Here is a 19,693-nt window from a genome sequence, read left to right on the forward strand (position 1 = left end):
TAGTGCCAGAAATAATCAAAAGAGAACAAAGAGCATCACAAAGAAAACTAAAGCATAATATAGCTTAAAAACAAATTTGAAAACTCAGTTTTGATTGGTTAAAATTACATAAGTGGAACTGGACGTGGTGGTGCATGCTTGTAATCCCAGCGCTTGGGAGGCTGAGACAGGAGGTTGGCGCAGGTTCACAGCCAGCCTCAGCTACTGAGTGAGGCTCTCAGCAACTTAGCGAGACCCTGTTTCCAAATAAAGTATAAAATAGGTCTTGGGAGTACAGCCCAGAGGTAGAAAAGCCCCTGGGTTCCGCCCCCAGTACCACACACACACACACACACAAAAAAAAAAAAAAAAAAAAAAAAATTACATAAGTGGAGACTTTAAAAGGCAGTTGTTTAGCTGAGCATAGTGGCAGCACACACTTGTAATCCCAGTAGTTGGGAGGCTGAGACAGGAGGAGATCAGGTTCACAGTCAGCCTCAGCTACTTAGGCCCTCTGCAACTTAGTGCGACTATGTTTTAAAATAAAAAATAGAATAGGGCTGGGGTGTAGCTCAGAGGTAGAATGCCCCTGAGTTCAATCCCCAGTACCCACCCCTTACACAAAAGGCAATTTTTAAAGAAAATGGCCTAGAGTGATGACTTCTACAGTGATATATCTGAAAAGAGAGCATGGGGTGATGTGGTAAAAGTGATGGTGATGTCTCCATTTGGAGACAAATTTTGGGTATTAGGTTAGATGAAATAAAAAAAAAATGTAAGTACTTGTAAGAGAACTTTCCACACACTAGGTATTCAAATATGTGTGCTTTGGGCTCTCTTGAGGTAGACTCTAAAGATTGTCTTCATTCTTCCTTTCTACCTTAATTATAAACAGGATCCTGGTTTTATTGAGTTTGTGTGCCAAGCCCTAGAGGATGGGTAATGGGGCATGTAGAGTGATCATGGCCGCCTGGTTCCCAGATTTCCCAGCCTCTCTTGCAGCTATGCAAGGCCTTGGGACCAGTTCAGGCCAAGGAAACTTAAGTGGAATTCTGTTGGGGTAAAGGTTTTACTTTCCTTATAAAAGAAGGAGGACATAGCTCACCATATGCTAATTCCCTTTTTCTCCTCTGTCTGATAGTATTTCCTCAGCAAGCATTGTAACAAGACATGATGCATACCATATAGCCATTTCTGTTCAGTTGTATTTGAAAAGTTTTAAAATGTTTTTTAAATTGTAGCTTTAGCCCATTTATAGTCAAGTCACTTGGATTGGTATTTCTTGTTACCTTAATGCTCAAAGGCAGGAATATGCATTTTAAATAGGTGCTTTACATCATTCTTATGGATCTTAAAGTATGAGTATCTGGTAGCATAAACAGTGAAATGGATTTTAAAAAGTTATATTTTTTATTTGGCTAGGAGTTCTAATTAAGAACTTTAATAAGCTTTGGACTTTCTCAGATTGACGATCAGAGAGAAATTATCGCTTACAAATCACAAAATAAAGCTCTGGTCTTTTGGAAATTTTGAGAAATATCGAAGTCCAGAATAAATGCTATATTTTCAGGTCACACCAAGGATAGAATAGATATGGTCTTCTCTCAAACTAGGGCTCTGATAAATCATTTCTTCTTTGCTAACAAGGCTCAGAAATATTGTGTTCCCACAAAGAACTCTCTGAGATTCCTGAAATCCTAAGGGATCACGTAATCTTTTCAAAGAATAGAGTAAGACTGCCACTTAAAATAGCAATAAGATTTTTAATGTGTATTCTGGATTCTAAGGTACCTCTTTAGGAAGTTTCAGTTTGTTTCAAGATTCCTTCATGCTGTCTTAGTTGATAGCCTTATAATCAACCAAATGGTACTTTAAAAAGGAAAAGGTACCAGATATTACATCTTCAGATTCCTATTGCAGGAGACCCTCTAACAGTTGAGGAAATGCCAGTGTAGTGTCACATGATATAATTTTGATTTTTTTTTCCCCATCAGCTCAGGCACAGTGCAGGTGTTTTGCTCTTTAGGGCCCATCCAGCCTCCCAGTGGTAACATTTTAAATTATGGGAGGAAAAGACCCCCTCAGAATAATGCTCAGCACTGGGGGCCTCAAGGCAAGCATTTCAATGTTAACATTTTTTTTCTTTCAAATTTTCTTCATTCTCAGAGGAATTCAGGGCACCTCTGCCACAATTCACAGGGGCTGGGCATCTGTTATAGTTTACATCATAAATGCCTCCCAGAAGCCCATGTGTAAAGCCTTCATTCCCTAGTTTGGCACTGCAAGGAGGTGGTGGAAACTTCAAGAGTTAGAGTTTGAGTTGAGTGTGGTGGCACAAGCCTGTAATCCCAGTACTTGGGAGGCTGAGATAGGCTGAGACCCTATCTCAAAATGAAAAGTAAAAAGGACTGGAGACATAGCTTATGGTAGACTGCCCCTGGGTTCAGTCTTCATTGCTGCAAAAACAAACAAACAAACAAACAAACAAACAAATAAAAGGTTAGCTGGGCATGTTGGTACTCACCTGTATAATCCCAGTATTTGGGAGGCTGAGATAGGAAGGTCGCAGATTTGAGGCCAGATTTAGCAATGTAGGAAGATTCTCAAAAACTTAGCAATATTTGTTTTAAAATTAAAAAAAAAAATTGGGCTAGGGGAATAGCTTAGAGGTAGAACACCACTGCGATTCCCAGTACTAAGAAAAAAGAAAGATTTAAGATTTAAAAATGTTAGAGAAAATCTTGTCATAAGAAATAAAAACAAGATACCAAGCACAAAAAACAAGCATTGAAAAACTTCAAATTTATTATTAATGCAAATTGAAACAATCTGAAAGGTCTGTTCTGGCTAGGAAAGTAGATGTGAGGTATGAGAGTGGGAGGAATTTTGCTGAGTCCAAGCTTTTGAACTCAGCAACCACCTGCACGTTGGGAGAGCATCACCCTCCCCCACCTCTGGCAGTTGGAGCTCACTGAGGACTCAGTGGAAGAAGCCCACGGGCCTGGAGGAGCTGGCGACATGTACCGGCCAAGAATGTAGCGCTGACATCGCTGACATCGAAACCAAGAGCAGCAGCCTCTGCAGGCTGTGACCCGAGCGAGGTGAAGTGAGGGAGGCAAGTGGTGGCTTCTGGCAGTAGCTTCAGTGAGGGACGAGCCGAGGAGCAAGATGCTAAGGACAGTTAGCAGGCCCGAGCTGTCCCTGTGAGCCTGGGGCATCTGGCTTGGTGGTGAGACAGAAGGATGCCATTGTCATCGTCCTGAGTACCACCTGGGGCCTTACAGCTCTGACTGTTCTTTGGTGGCCACAAATGTTTTAGCTTCATTATTCACTCACAGGTGAGTGTTTGACAAAGTAAATTAAAACAAACTTTGTTCCTTTGCTGAAGCTCCAAACACTGCACATGTTTACCTTTAGTCTATGCCTCACGAGCACCTCCAGGGGCCTCTTCTCTCTGGAACCTTCCCTCTGGGTGCTCTATCAACGCTGCCCTGCTGGGGCATCTCCCTGCATGCTCTAGGGACATACACTGATGAGACCTCTCCTTGACTTCCTAGTAAGACTGTAGACATCTTTCCTCTATTTGGAGTTCAGGATTTATGAGGAGGAGGCTTCAGGAAACTGTTGACAGCTACTATTTGCTGCAGATCCCTGTCTTTATGTATTGACTGTCCTAATGTTTATGAGCCTATGGTGTTAAGTCGTATCTCTGTCCCCATTTCACAGATGCAAAAACTGAGATGTAGGTTGTGACTTGCTCAAGGTTACACAGTAATAAGTGGCAGGTTTGGGGACATGAACCATATTGTGCCTGATTCCAGTGACTGTGTATGAGATAGATTTCTACTGGGGGTTTTGGAGATGTCCAGAAATGCACACTAGGTTTTTAAGAGGAGTTGGTGCTTAAAGAAAACAATACCATATGAAACAAATAATAAATCTATGTACACTAAGTTCTGTGTTAAGTACTTCACAGAGTTTATCTCATCTTCTTGCCATAGGCTTATGAAATAAAGTATTTATTTAATGTGGCACTGGGGATGGAACCCAGAGGCACTCCATCACTGAGCTATACCCCAGCCCTTTTTATGTTTCATATTTAAACAGCATCTTGCTAAGTTGCTAAGTCTGGCCTCAAACCTGGAACCCTCCATTCTCAGTCTCCCAAGTACTAGAATTATAGGCATATGCCACTGTCCCTGGCACAATTCCCATTTTATAGGAGAAATTAGGGTAATTATCCAAGATCCTGAAACTGGCAAAAGTCAAGGTGGGGACTAGACTTATACTCAGGATTCTACGGAGTTAGCACACATTTTCAAGCTGCTTGAGTGAATCCTAGACCACGTGTATTTTCTGATTCTTACGCAGTGCTTCAAGTTGGAGCACCTCCATTATTCAGACTCACTGTGTTTCCTAAGGTGAAGACTTCTTATATCAAAAGTGTTTCTGATGCTCGATCAAAGTGCACCTCTGGCTTCGGTGATTTCGAATCTCTACAGGGGCCTTCGGTTCTGTATTTCCTAGATGCCCCAGCTTGATCACCAAGAGCAAGAGAATCCAGTGGCTCATCCTTGAAATGTTCACAAGTGCCACACTACATTGGCCAAAACATGGCCGAGGACCCCTAGATTCAAGGGAGGAACAGTAGTCACCATTTCCCCATGGAACGTGCCACAAAGTCATGTGAGAGCCACATTGCAAATGGTAGAAGGAGAGAAATGTTTTGTAGTCATTTAAAATTTTTATTCCCATGGTGAACCCCACCAAGCAGTAGGCTTGCCAGTGACCCCTTTATTCATATACTGTAATCCTCTTCCAGTGTGTAGTTCTTTCTGTGGTACAAAGTGATCGGTACACTTAGCTCTACAGAAATGAAACAGACTTTGCAATGAAGTGGGAAGAGAGTGTAAATCTTCTGAACCATAAAATGTTTACTGCGTTTGTCATGAGTACTAAAGAACTGTTAACTTAGAGATGTACTTTTTTTTTTAAGAAAACGACAAATGCTCTGAATTTGCTGTTCTTTTCTGTGATGACAAGTGACTGTCAATAGTGTGCTGCCCACTAGACTTTTTTTGAACACATAAACACACTTTATCCATCCTCTAAGTATGCATAAGGGTATTTTAGCAATGAACAAGAAAGTAATTACTTTTAAAAATGCATTTTGAAACTGTTTGGAAAATTTTCTATTGTTAATGTGATTTTATTTCCAACAATGCAAATGTGTCACAAAAATTTTCTCATAACTATTAAAAAAAAGAAAGCTTTTTTTTTTTTTTCCTGCGGTACTGGGGATGGAACTCAGGGGCGTTGTACCTCCGACTACACCCCCAGCCTTATTATCTCAGTCTTTTTATTTTTTTTGAAAAAGGGTCTCACTGAGTTGCCAAGGGCCTCCTCACTAAGTAGCTGAGGCTGTCTGCGAACTGCAATCCTCCAGTCTCAGCCTCCTGAGTGCTGGGATTACAAACGTGTGCCACCATGTCTGGCTTTGAAGCTAAATTTTGTCTTAAAATATTACTCAAATAGTCTTAGTGAGTTTGAAATTATTTGGTAACAAGAGAATAAGGTATTTTCAATTAATTTACAAGGAAACATCAGAGAGATGAAAATTTATTAGATTATTTTAACAAAAAATACTGAAAATTGGTGAGTTAAGTTGAGAAATAAACACCAGGATTTACAACCAGTCATAAGAGTTCTTCCATGTGGACCTAGTATATGTATAAGAACTGTTTTTCTATGACAGCCATTGAAACTCAGTGACAGCAAAGGCATGGTGGTGCACGCCTAGAATCCCAGTAATGAGGAGGCTGACACAGGAGGGTCACAGGAGGGTCACAGGTTAGAGGCCAGCTTCAGCGGTTTAGTGTAACTCTCAGCAACTTAGTGAAATCCTGTTTCAAAATAAACAATTAAAAGGGATGCTGGTGTACCTCAGAGGTGGAACTCCCCTGGTTCAATCCCTAGCACCACAAAAAAGCCATAGCAGAACAACTCAGTGGCATCACAAGAGAACTAAGTTTTAAAACGTATTAAAGGTTTAGTACAGTCATGTTCTGGGAAATAATACATAAAATTGGAACTTATTTAAATATAGATTACATGATATTTAATTTTTTATTTTTTAAATTTTCTGATCAACAGAAACTATTATAGCAAAGGACACATGTACAAAATTAGTATCACACCCATTAGGTAGGCTATCATACAAATTCCCCACAGAAATAACTAGTGTGGCTAGAGAAAGTGGAACCTTGGTGCATTGCTAGTGGGAATGTAAAATTGAGCGGCAGCTATAAAAAAATAGTATAGTAGGTTGGTGGGTCCTCAAAAAGTTAGGAGCCAGGCGTGGCGGGGCATACTTGTAATCCCAGTATTCGGGAGGCTGAGACCAGAGGATCGCGGTTCACGGACAGCCTCAGCTGCTTAGTGAGGCCCTCCGCAACTTAGTTGTGCAAAATAAAGAATAAAAAATAGGGCAGGGCGTGTAAGATCGGAGGTCAAATGTCCCTGGGTTCCATCCCCAGACCCACTTAAAAAAAAAAAAAAAGTTAGAATTACTATATGATCCGTTCAGCTTGGAATAGTTGAAAACAGGAACTCAAGCCAATACTTGTGAACCAATGCTTAGAGCGGCATTATTTTCTAGAGATAAAAGATGGCAACATGGAAAGTTCCATTAGCAGACGAATGGGTAATAAAAATATGGCATGTACATACAATGGAATATTATTCAGTCTTAGAAAGGAATTAAATTTGGATGCATAGCACAACATAGATAAACTTTGAAAACATGATGCCAAGTGAAATGAAAGACACAGAAAGACAAATATTATGTGATTCCACTTATGCGAGGTACCTGGAATAAGCAAATGCATAGAGGCTGAAATTATAATGGTGGTCTCCAGGTGGGAATGGGGCCTGACTGTTTAATAATTACAGAGTATCTATTTGGGATGATGAAAAAGTTCTGGAAGTGGATAGTAAAATGATTACACAATGTCATAAATGTATATAGACCCTATATTGTAATGTAAAAAACTTAAAGATGGCTAAAAGGGTAAGTTCTAAGTTACATATGGTTTATTATAATGACAATATAAATGGAGTCAGTTGCAGTGGCACATGCCTGCAATCTCAGTGCTTGGCAGGCATAAATATAAATATATATATATATATATATATGTTTATGAGAATGTGTGTCAATATCTTGCCAGCAAATAAATGCAACTACATACTGAAAATGTTTGGAGATCACCGAGGTTGGGGACTTGAGGGGCTCCACCCTTATAAATAAATATAGAAATGTTCCCGGTCTTTGGGGTGGGTACTGTCTAATCAGGAATGTGAGAGTTCAGAGCTGAATGGAAATAGTAAAAGTTTTGTAAAGGTTTCTTTATAATTTCCCCAAGGTTGCTACTTTTATGCATCCCTGGCTTATATCCAGGAGTGGTTAATAGTAAAGACCCTATGAGAGAAGGGTCATGAGACTGCCGTCTGCAGCCCAGGACACTGAGGACCCTGTGCTATTCTTTTTGGTTGATCCTTAGGGAAGATGGACCTTGTATTAATTTTCTAGAGCTATCATAATAGCACCATGGTGCTTTTTGATTTTTTATTTTTTGGTGGTACTGGGGTTCCTGGAAGCCCTTCTACTTCCGGGCTACACTTCCAGACCTATTTTTTTATATTTTTATTTGGAAACAGGGTCTCTTAAGCCAGAGCTGCTGGCTTCGAACCTGCTCAATCCTCCTGTCTCGCCTCCCAAATGCAGGGGTTACAAGCGTGCGCCACCCTGGCGTGCACCATGGTGCATTTTTAAAACAGAAACTTGTTCTCTCCTGTTCCGGAGGCCACAAGTCTGGAATCCAGGCTTTGGTGGAGCTGCTGGCCCTGGGGCTCCAGGGGAGCGTCCTGCCCAGCCCCTCTGGCTGCTGGTGACTCTGGGTGCTTCTGGGCTTCTCGTTGCATAAAGCCAATATCTACCTCCTTCTTCATGTGGCCTGCACCTGCCTTCTCCTTTACTGGCTTTTGTAAGACTACTTTTCATTGAATTAAGGGCTCACTAGGATAATTCAAGATGATGCCATCTCATGATCTCTAATTACATCTGCAAAGTTGTGTTTTTTCTTTTCAAAATAGGTCACATTTACAGGTTGTGGGGAATTAAGCCATCAACATATATCTTTTTTTTTTTTTCAGGAGTGATTCCTATTTAATGAATATTAGAGGGCGATTGGCATCTTTTAAAATGATTAAGCCAAATGCATGCAACCAGGGTTGAATGACGAAGTGTCATACTGGGAATTCTGCCTGAACTGCAAACATGCTTGAGGCTTCATAATCTATCCATTTCTAGAATCCTTGCTGGAATTTGGAAACAATTTTTTCCTGTTTCTTGCTAGTGATTCTCCTAAAGTAGAGCAATATGAATTTTTTCACCACATATCAGGATAAACAATGCTAACTTGAAACAACAAACTCAAAATCCAGTGGCTTAGGACAAAAACTCGTGTTTTTGTTGTTAGTACTGAGTACTGAATACTAGGGGCATTCTACTTCTGAGCTACACCCTCAGCCTTTTTATATTTTTAGTTTGAAACAGGGCCTTACTAAGTAGCTGAGACTGTCCTTGAATCTGTAATCCCCCTGTCTCAGCATCCCAAGTCCTGGGATTGATCACTCTATCTTTAACACTGCTACATTCAATACATGGCCCCACTCATCTCTATGGAAGAGAGGTGAGAATGGGAATGTTCAAGCAGGGGTTTTAGGGCCAGGCTTGAAAGTGGCCAACACCACTTTAGTCCATTGGGCAGCATCAGTCTAGTCTAACTTCAAGGAAGGCTGGGTAAAATAATTTTTTTTTTTGTGGTACTGGGGGTGGAACTCAGAGGCTTTCTACCTCTGGGCTATAATCCCAGACCTATTTTATATTTTATTAAATCTCACTAAGTTGCTCACTTATATTTTATTATATCTCACTAAGTTGCTGAGAGCCTCACTAAACAGCTGAGGCTGGCTTCAAACCTGTGTGATCCTCCTATCTCAGCCTTTCAAGCGTGGGGATTACAACCGTGTACCACCACGCCTGGCTTTGGGTAAAGTAATTTATCTGAATTCTCAGGAAGAGTTATAGGGGTTCATTATAGGAATTTAATCTCTGTTAAAACTTTAAAAAAAGTTTTTAGCCGGGCTTAGTGGCGCACGCTTGTAATCCCGGCAATTGGGAAGCAGAGACAGGAGGATCGCGCAGGTTTGAAGCCAGCTTCACTGGCTTAAGAGACCCTGTTTCCAAATAAAAAATAAAATAGGCCTGGGAGTGTATCCTGGAGGTAGAAGGGTTTCCAGGAACCCCAGTACCACCAAAAAAAAAAAAAAGTTTTTAAATCAAACAAACAACATATATATATATATATATATATATATATATATATATATATATATATGAATGAGGATTCATATGAGAAATGTTAGAATAAGTATAGAAATCAGGAAAATGAGAAATGAGAATGAAAGATGTCTCTTTCATTTAAAAATTGTCTTTCAGTGCTGGCGACGGAAGCCAGGGCCTCGCACACGGCAGACAAATGCTTTACCACTGAGCTGCTCTCCCCGCCCTGCGAAAGATAGCCGTACAAAGCATTTGTGTTTGACGAGCTTGAAATTCTCCTGTTACCTACCATACAGCCAGAGCCACAGTTCCTTTCCTCATTGTGCCAGCTCAGAGTTCACACTTCAGCTCAGCCTCCCCATAGATGCCAAACAAGGCATAAAAATGAAAATCCTGTTTAACTAGCCTCTTCCACGTCTCTTACGTTAGCTCTTGATAGAAGCCTAGGAAGTAAGACAGAGGCTGAGAGTGATGTTCCCTTTTTACATGAGACAGAAGCGCAGATGCTTTAGATGGAGGACGGTCTAGAAGGAATCCAAGACGCCCTGAGGGTTCATAATTTTTTTTTTTTTTTTGGTATTGGGGGTTGAACTCAAGGGAATTTTATGACTAAGTGACATCCTCAGCCCTTTAATTAAAAAAAATTGAAACAAAGTATTGCTAAATTGCTGAGGGTATTGCAAGGTTACTGAGACTGTCCTTGAACCTGTGATCCTCCTGTCTCAGCCTCCCAAGTACTGATATCACAGGTGCGCACCACCCAGCTTGAGGGATCTTGCCCTTACGTTCATACTCAGAAGAGTGACCTTGATTGCTGTGACATGGTTGGCTGTGGTCAGAAGCTGACTTCAACATGACTCGGAGTCAAATGCTCAATTTCCCCAACAGAGTTAAAGCCAAATGTGTTCCTGGGAAAGTTGTTTCACTGCTCAATTGTCTTACCTACAAAATGAGAACCTCAGAGGGACTTGGGGTTTGATGATAGCAAATACTTGAGTGCACTTAAGTCAGTTTCTGGTCATAACAAATGTGCCTAAGAGTCTTATGGTGGTCTTCATATCGCCTAGTGGGAGCCTGTGTCCCCTCTGCTGTGGCATGGTGGGCGAAGTGATCTAGATCATGGCTGCAGAGGAGCAATGAGCGGTGGAAGGATCACACCCGGCCCACAGTGCTGCTACAGCACAAGGTCGTCAGCTCATTCTGCGGTATGTGGACTCAAGAGATTTGTATTTAAACCTTAAACGGAACCAAGTTTAAACCAGTCTTGTTGGGGAGAAAGGGTGGGGAGGGTCACATAAATAAGTCTGTGGTCATAATCCAGTGAGTGTTCTGGGCTCTGGAGCTGGGCGGGGATAACATAGCACAGCTCCGAGGGCACCACTATTCTCTCCATCAGCTATCTGAGATCCACGTGCCAGGGAAGATCTGAGTGAGAGAGGTTGGTCTCTATACTCTCCCTGCCCAGAACACTAACAGTAGTCAATCAGTGGGGCCATTTCTACTGCTTCAGTATGAGTGTGCATTGAAGCTTGAGGAGAAAAAAACATTTGTTCTAGTTACTCTCTGGATAATGAAGCAGTATTTTCCCAACCATTCAGGTATGTGATATAGGCTACTGCTGTCTGCCATTCATCTTCATACAGGCAGGGCTTTAAAACCTGGGGAATACATTTCGCAGATTTCATGAACTCCATGGAATTATATAGGAAAGGAGCCTTGGGGTGTGCGTGCATGCATGTGCACATGTGCCTTTTTTTTTCTTTCTTTTTTTGGGGTGGGCTTGCAATAGATTCTCATAAGCATCTTTATTGTCCCCCCTTCCCCACCTCTAAATGTTGAGAATCACTTGTCAACCTGGTCTCAGCCAGGTAATGCTGGATCGTACCATTAGACATCACTACTAAGTTTTTTAGAGGATGTTAGTTACTGCTATTAATTACTGCTAGTCTCTTTTGTAGCTAATCTTGTTTGTGTAACCATATGTAGAGATAGATATGTTACTGCTTTAGCCAGCATTCTTATTGCTATGAACCAAATACCTGACAACCACACTTAGAGGAAGGAAGGTGTATTTGCTTTCTGTTGTGAAGATTTCAAGGGTTTCAGTCCTGTGTCCAGCAGGTCATATCTGCAGAGCTCAGGGTATGTTGGAGGAAAGCAGAAAAAGCCGAGACAGGGGTCTGGGGACATGGAGAGAACCAAGACCATACCTGCAGTGACCTGGGTCCTCCAGCCACATCCCACCTGCCTAGGTTACTATATATCCATTGCAGTGGATATATCCACGGATGAGATCAGAACCTCCTAATTTAATTATGTCACCTCCCAAACATCAATACATAAGCTCTTCCAGGGGTCATTCTATATTTTTTGTTTCAAAACAAAAAATTAAAAAGGTCTGGGGGTATAGTTTGGAGGTAGAATGCCATTGGGCTCAATCATCGGTACCAAAATAAAAAAGACTTTTTATGTAATTGATCCACAAATTATATTTTCCCATTGTGTACGTTATACAATGAGGCAGAAAAGAACACACTCTCACAAACATGATTTATTTTGCATGTATTTACACCACCAGTCCTCTTATACTACTGTCACCCTCCTGATCAATAGTCCCTTCTTTCCTTGCTTTTATTTATGTACAGTTTTATCATTGAAGCATAAATCCCTAAACACTAGGGTTTGGTTTTGCCTGCTTTTAAGCTTCATATAAATGCAATAACATGTATGTGTTTTTATCTGGTTTGTAATGTTTGATCCTGTGCTTGTGACCATCATTCATGTTGCACATAGCTGACACACTGCTCCTTTTTTAATCTAAGAATATCTCCATTTGTGGGTGACAATTACAAGAGGCGTCCATCCCCATTACACAATACCTGAAACGATTTTGCATCTAGGACTTTATAAGGAAAGGCAGTAAACACAAACTTATTTGAGTATCTACTTTAGTTTAGATATCACTAATCCAAATGTTTGTATAAAAGAAAAAGCAATGGTGTTTTGTGCATGTGCTTCAGGTTTCAGAGTGGAATGTTTGATAAAGGAAATAATAATATAGAACACATGAAAGATAATCTATGTTCTAATTATTTACTCCTTATTTTGAAAATAAAAGTTTACACAGGTGTGTGTGTGTTTGAGTGTGTGCGTGTGTGTGTGTGTGTGTGTGTGTGTTTGTAGTGTGTGCATATGCGTGCATGCATGTCTATGAAAATCTCTTTTTTCCTCATGGAGAGAATAAAGGTAAAGGTTTCTTACAAAAAGTAGATTGTCAGCCCCTTCTTATAGTGTGATTAAGATACATTAATTTACTGAAAGAACAATGTTACATTTTTGTTACTGGGACAAAATTTATTTTGGCTCACATTTGGAGATTTCAGTCCAGAATGGTTGTTTCTGGGCCTGAGGTGAGGTAAAATATTCAAAGCAGGAAGACTTAGAACCTAGATAGTGAACTGGGAAGGGAGAGAGAAGGGAGGAAAGGCTGGGGCGAGGTGGATGCTTCCAGGCCACACCCTAGCACCACCTTCCTCCAGCCAGGCTCCGCCTCCTGCAGTTTGCATTACCTCCTAGTCATTCTATCAGATTGTGAATAAATCAGTGGGTGAATCCACTGATCAAGTTGGAAGCCAAGTGATCCAATCCTAATCACCTTCCCAAATCCCCACCTCTGAACTCCGCGACTCCAGGGACCAAGCCTTCAGCACACGAGGCTGCAGGGGACCCTCCAGATCCAACTAGCACAGAACTGACTTCATTGTGATCATGGATTCCTGCCATCAGTTACTATGCTCTGTCATGAATGAAACAATGTGAGATCATTGATAAAATCCATTTCATCTTAAATATTTTAAAACAGAGAAATGTACAACTTTTACACTTATAAAGAACAGAGTTTGAAACAAATGCCTTTCTTCCAAATATCTTAAGCAAATTAATCTTTATGGTTGATTCATTTAAAAATACACCTACTTTGCCTGGTCTAGTGGTGAACACCTGTAATTTTAGTACTTGGGAGACTGAGACAAGGATTACAGGTCTGAGGCCAACCTCTTCAACCTAAGGAAACCCTCAGCAACCTAGTGAGACGCCGTTTCAGAATTTAAAAAGGGGCTGGGAATGTAGCTTGGAGGTAGAATGTGCAGTACCTAAATAAATAAAATATGTAAACAAATAAATTCCTACTTTCTTTCACTCACATTTCCAACAGGAGACAGTAAGCATTTTAAAGAATGTAGCACCTCTATTGTCCTTCTCTCTGTAACTATGAAGAATGACATTTTTGTATTTTTAACAGCATCCCAGTCTAAGTAAGTGTCATTAAGTATGAGAAGTGTCACTCAGGGAAGCAGTGACTTTCTGCATGCTTCCCCTGGGAGTCAGTAGATAGGCCGATTGTGATGACAGGAAGAGCTTCCTGCTAACCTTTATCTGGGGTGCCTCATCCTACCCAAAGAAGCTGCCTAAGGCTGAGACAGGAGGATCTCAGGTTTGAGGCCAGCCTTTCCCACTGAGTAGGATCTTCAGCAACTTAGCAATACCCAATTTCAAAATAAAAAAGTAAAATGGGGTATCTTGGAGGTAGAATGTCTCTGATAGAATGTTCAGTTCTCAGCAACACACACACACACACACACACACACCTGCTTTAGTACATACTCACATTTGTGGGTTCAATTTAGACTCTAATTGAAGAAGAAACAGGACTTTCGGTTTATAACTGTGCTTAACAATATAATATCAGTACTAGGTAAAGAAGTTTTTAGTCTGGGCTCCTGAGTCCTAGAAGCCAATATCTGTGCCACCAACATCTGTTACAATATCTACATGATTCCTTTGCTTCCCTGGGAGTTTTGGCAACATTACAAAGGTCTCTTTGCCACCAAAAGATCATTTCATAGCACTGCATTTTGCTGATGCGGAGAGGAAAAAAGAGCAATGTCAGCCCAATGGAACCAAATTCCCGAGCGAGGAAACCATTAGGCCTGGTGATTTCCAGGATATTAGAAAGGACATGGATACTTTGCATTTTTTCAGACAGGGAGATCCCCAGTAAATCCTCACTGCCACCAGAGTTACTCAAGTGGAATTCACATAACCTTCTTAACATCAGCAAGTTATTTCTAAAATTTACATGTTCTGTGCAACAAATGTGAACTTATAGCTCATTCTCCATTACTTTTAACAGGAGGATACATTCTGTGAGATTTTACATGAAGGGATTTCATTGTTCTGCAAACATCATAGAGTACACTTACACCACCTATGATTGCTAAGATGACTAACCAATCCACTTCTTTTTTTTTTTTTTTAAGTCCTAGGGATTGAACTCAAGGATGTTCTACCTCTGAACTATACCCCCAGCCCTTTTAATTTTTGAAACAGAGTCTCGCTAAATTGCTGAGGGTTTTGCTAAGTTTTTCAGGCTGACCTCAAACCTGCAATTTTCCTCTATCAGCCTCCCAATTACAGGGGTTAGAAGTGTGTGTCTTAAGCAATGTACTCTGTGGAATCACTGTCATATGTGAGGTCTGTCATTGGCTGAAATTTGGTGGGGCATAGGATTATACATCCCACTTCCTTCTCACAGTTTCCTAAGTGGAACCGAAGCAGTAAATGTGTATACTAATGGATTGTAAAGTGCGTACAGTATTGCTTCCTAGCCACCAGACTACAGGAATGTGGTTAATGACAGTTTACATGGAATATGCACTGTACGCTTTCTCTGTTAGCATTCTGGCTTTTAAACAAAGTCAGTGTAGACTCTGGTGTTTTAATAGTGGTATTCAGAATCACAGAATTTGCCTATACATAATTTTGTTTAAAATGTTGCGATAAACCAGGTGTGGTGGCACATGTCTGTAATGCCAGTACTTGGGAAGCTGAGACAGGAGGACTGCAGGTATGAGGCTATCCTCAGCAAATAAGTACGACCCTGTTTCAATTAAAAAAAATAATATAAATAGGCAGGGATGTAGCTCAAAGGAAGAATGCACCTGTATTCAATCCCCAGTACTAAAAAATATGTTGTAATGAGAATTAGGGACATAAATATAAATTCTTCCTATGTAAACATCACCCCAAATAAGCCACATTGAAAGATAGATATGTTTTATGAAGGTTGAGTATGAAAAAGAAAAGATGGTCCACCATAAAATGTTAGCCAAAGATAGGTGCTTAGGGGGATGACTGTATAAAACTCTTTTAAATTACACAACCATAAATTGATTAAATTCTAGTATTTGAGTATTTATAATCATGTGGAGGTCTATAGGAACAGTCATTTTACACTTGAAGTTATCCAGATGTAATTTTATAATGGATGTAATACTTTCTTAATGTTCTCCCCCCACCCCTCTGTCTCTGTCTCTCATCTCCAGAGTCCTTTAGCCTATCCATAAAATAGGAGTTGTGTAGTGTTTTATTTAGTCTTTCTTTCATTCCTATAACAGAATACTTGAGCTGAATGTTTTATAAAGTGTTACGGTGCCACACCAAAACTGTAATGGTGCCCACGTTCGGCGCCAAAACTGTAATGGTGTGAGGTGTTCTTGTTCTTAGCTATTTTAGAAAAGAATAGCCAGAACTCTTCTGCTGTAAGCTAAAGCAATTTTATTATTACAAAGGCAGAAAGAAGGGACAGGATTTACCAAGCACTGCATTAAAGAAATAAATGCAGTAGAGTAACTTGAAAATAAGTTACTGAAGTTTTTGGATACAGAACAGTTTTTATAAAGATACATTATCCTTCATCTTGCCCAATAATCTTCTTACCTAGGTGCGAGCCTGCTCATTAAATCCGTGCAGGCCCCTTCTTTATGATTATGGGGATTATGATTATGGGAATTTCTTGCTTGGCCAAAAGCCTTCTTCCTGCCTTGATGCAAGTGTAGGCCTACTTTGTTAGGACCAGAATGATTAACAAAGTCAGGGGTCACGTGGTATCTGAACCCCCTTGACAGAGGCCTGTACCCTCCTCCCACATTCTTGGGGAAGTCTATCTTATCTGCTAGAAGTTATTTAGTATGCAAACCTGTCTTTAAAATATGAAGGTCCACGCCGGGCGTGGTGGTGCACGCTTGTAATCCCCGCGCTTGGGAGGCAGATACAGGATCGCGCAGGTTCGAAGACAGCCGCGCTGGTTTAAGAGACTCTGTTTCCAAATAAAAAAAGTATAAAATAGGTGTGGGAGTTTAGCCCGGAGGTAGAAGGGCTTCCAGGAACCAAAAAAAAAAAAAAGAAGGTCTTGGGTCCCAACTCTTCTGTGTTCTTGCTAATTACTTTTGGTGCTAGGAACTCTGCAGAATTCCTTCTCTGCCTGAGTGCCTGTGCTGCATCCAAGTTCTGACCGCTTTTTATATTTTAAAATTAATGCCAAAGAATTTGAAATCAATACATTTTGAAATTAGTACCAAAGACGTTTCCCAGTACCAGCACATAAAGAAAAAAAGGTTTATTTGATTACAGTTCAGGAGGATGAAAGTCCAGGCAGCATAGCTCTGGTTCTGGTGAAAGCCTTCCTAGCTGCATATCATCATAGGGGATGGCATCATGGTGGGAGAATGAGAAATGGGAGAGAGAGAGAGAGAGGAGAGAGAGGAGAGAGAGGAGAGAGAGGAGAGAGAGGAGGAGAGGAGAAAGGAGAGAGAGAGAGAGAGAGAGAGAGAGAGAGAGAGAGAGAGAGAGAGAGCCTTTGAAACAAACTGGGCATCCACAAAATCTACATTGATTCCTTCCTATGGCAGTATACCCAGTGGTCCCACTCCCTTGCATTAAGCCCTGACTCTTACATGTTCTACCACCTCCTATCTTTGCCACACTGAAAATAAAGCTTCCCACACATGAACCCTTGGGGATACACTGAAATCATATCCAAACCATAGCTTGCATCTTGCTATCTTGTTATTTTTACTTACCTTTAGGGGATGTTTGAATATTTAACTGTAAAGAGGAAGAATGAACTAGGAAATGGTGCTACATAGCATGTCCCACAGGCTTCCAGAGGCAAATCTCTAACTAATGTTAGCATAGCAAATCCCAACAAGTGACTTTTCTCAATGGAAAAAAGCAGTGTCTTTGTTGACAAAATGACCTGGTTTTAAGTTCTGGATTTTCTAATCACTAGTTGTATAACTTTCAGCAAGTTATTTTTTGTGTGGTACTGGGGTGGAACCCAGGGGCTTTCTACCTCCGGGCTATACTCCCAGACCTATTTTATATTTTATTTGGAAACAGGGTCTCACTAAGTTGCTGAGAGCCTCACTAAGCAGCTGAGGCTGGCTTCAAACCTACACAATCCTCCTGTCTCAGCCTCCCAAGCGCGGGGATTATAAGCGTGCACCACCACGCCCGGCTTCAGCAAGTTATTGAACCTCTAAGATTCATTCTCTTCATCTATTAAAAGGGAATAGATTGTATGGCTACTATATAGGGTTATGGTAAGAAAAAATTGACATAATTAAATTTAAAAAATGATTTAACCCATACTAAATTGTGGTGACTACTTTTATGTCAACTTGGAGGATTTTTTGGATAAAACTAATTACCTTGTGAACTTGGAGTAAAAAGACCACCCTTCATCATGTGAGCGGGCCTCATGCAGCTAGTTGAAGGCTTAGATAGAATAGAAAGACCAACTTCACCAAGAGAGAGGGACTTCTCCCACAGGCTGTTTAGAACTTTTTCTGCACCATCAATTTTCCTGTATCCCCAGGGTACTGGCCTTCACATTGGAACTGCACAGATGCCCACCTGCATCTTCAGCTCACTGGCCCAACTACAGATGTGGACTTGATGGATTCCTAAATAACATGAGCCGATTCTTTATAATAAATCCCTTTCTATATATGTAGCCTACTGATTCTGTTTCTCTAGAAAATCCTGGCCAAAAATAGACCCACATCAAACTAAGGGCTCAAGCAGAGGTTATTTGAGATCAGTGAGCATCTGTATGTCAGTGACATCATGCCCCTATGCAATGCCAACAACCACTCAGTGGTCTCTTCACTATAAAATGCCATTCATAAGCAGAAACACATTATTTAAATTCATAATCTTAAATTAATACCAAGATGATTTTAAATAATTTTCTTTCCACTTGATGCAGGTTTTCTTATGTTACAATAGACTGTAATGTTTCCTGTAAGGTCAGGTCAAGGAACTCCATGGTTTCTAAGAGTGGGTTATTTTAATAGAGAGAGAGTAGCATGTTTTGAAAGAGACTGCTGAGCTCCTTATGGCTGAAGAATGTCAGATAATCTTTGTAACTTCAGTAGGTCATCATAATGAATTTAATGTTCTTAAATCATCTTAAAATTGACAAATGATCATGAAAATCTAGGGGAAGTGGAGGTCTTGCATCCATTTTATCAACAGTAGATGGAGCTACCTCCCCAAAAAAGGCTGCCTGTATAAAATATGATCCCCCTCCCAAAAAATACCAGGTATCCATCAAAAGATGAATGGATAACCAAAATGTGGTATACACACATAATGCAATTTTAATCAGCCACAAAGAAGAACAAAATTATGTCATTTGTAAAAAATGGATGGAACTACAGAATATGCTATGTTAGATCAACCAATCTCAAGAAAATCAAGGGCCACCTGTTTTTTCTCATCCATGGACATGAAAACTAGAGAAAAAATAGGAAACATAGGGACTGTAAATAATGCAGAGAGAGGGAGGGAGGGAGGGAGGAGAGAGAGAGAGAGAGAGAGAGAGAGCGAGAGAGCCCTGTAGAGAACTGGAAGAGGACTGGGGGAGGGAGTTTAGGGGGGAGAGGGAGGATTGAGGAAAGAAACAGTTCAAACAATGCTATGGAAATATGTGAAGATATTACTGCTAATTTCACTAACATGTGTGGAAAGAGGAAGAGGAAATGGGGTGGGATGTAGAGAGAAATATACCAAGAGCTGTGTGCATGTATGTATATTTTATTACATTGGCCTTCACTATGATATATAATTGTAATGCACTAATAAAGTACTTTTAAAGATGTGGTCTCTAGAAATGTGCATCTAAGTATTTGAAAAGAATAGGGTGGGCTTAGGGTTCTGAACTATGAAAGTTAATATTGTTGGATTTTAAAATTTTTTCAAGAGTAATCTAGATTAAAAAGTGTCCTTGCTTCTGCCTCATAGGGAGTTTCCCCACTAACAGATGGTGGTGGTAGGTAGTTTGGGGGTGCACTCAAGATTTAGCTTGTTACTGTGGCCTCTTTGCCACTACTACTCCCCATGGAAACTCTGCATGTCATAGACAGGATGGAGGCAGAACCCCTTCCTCCCCAGTAGTGGTCCTCGGTC

This window comes from Muscardinus avellanarius, assembly GCF_963383645.1.
Source record: "Muscardinus avellanarius genome assembly, chromosome: 6".
Taxonomy (NCBI): domain Eukaryota; kingdom Metazoa; phylum Chordata; class Mammalia; order Rodentia; family Gliridae; genus Muscardinus; species Muscardinus avellanarius.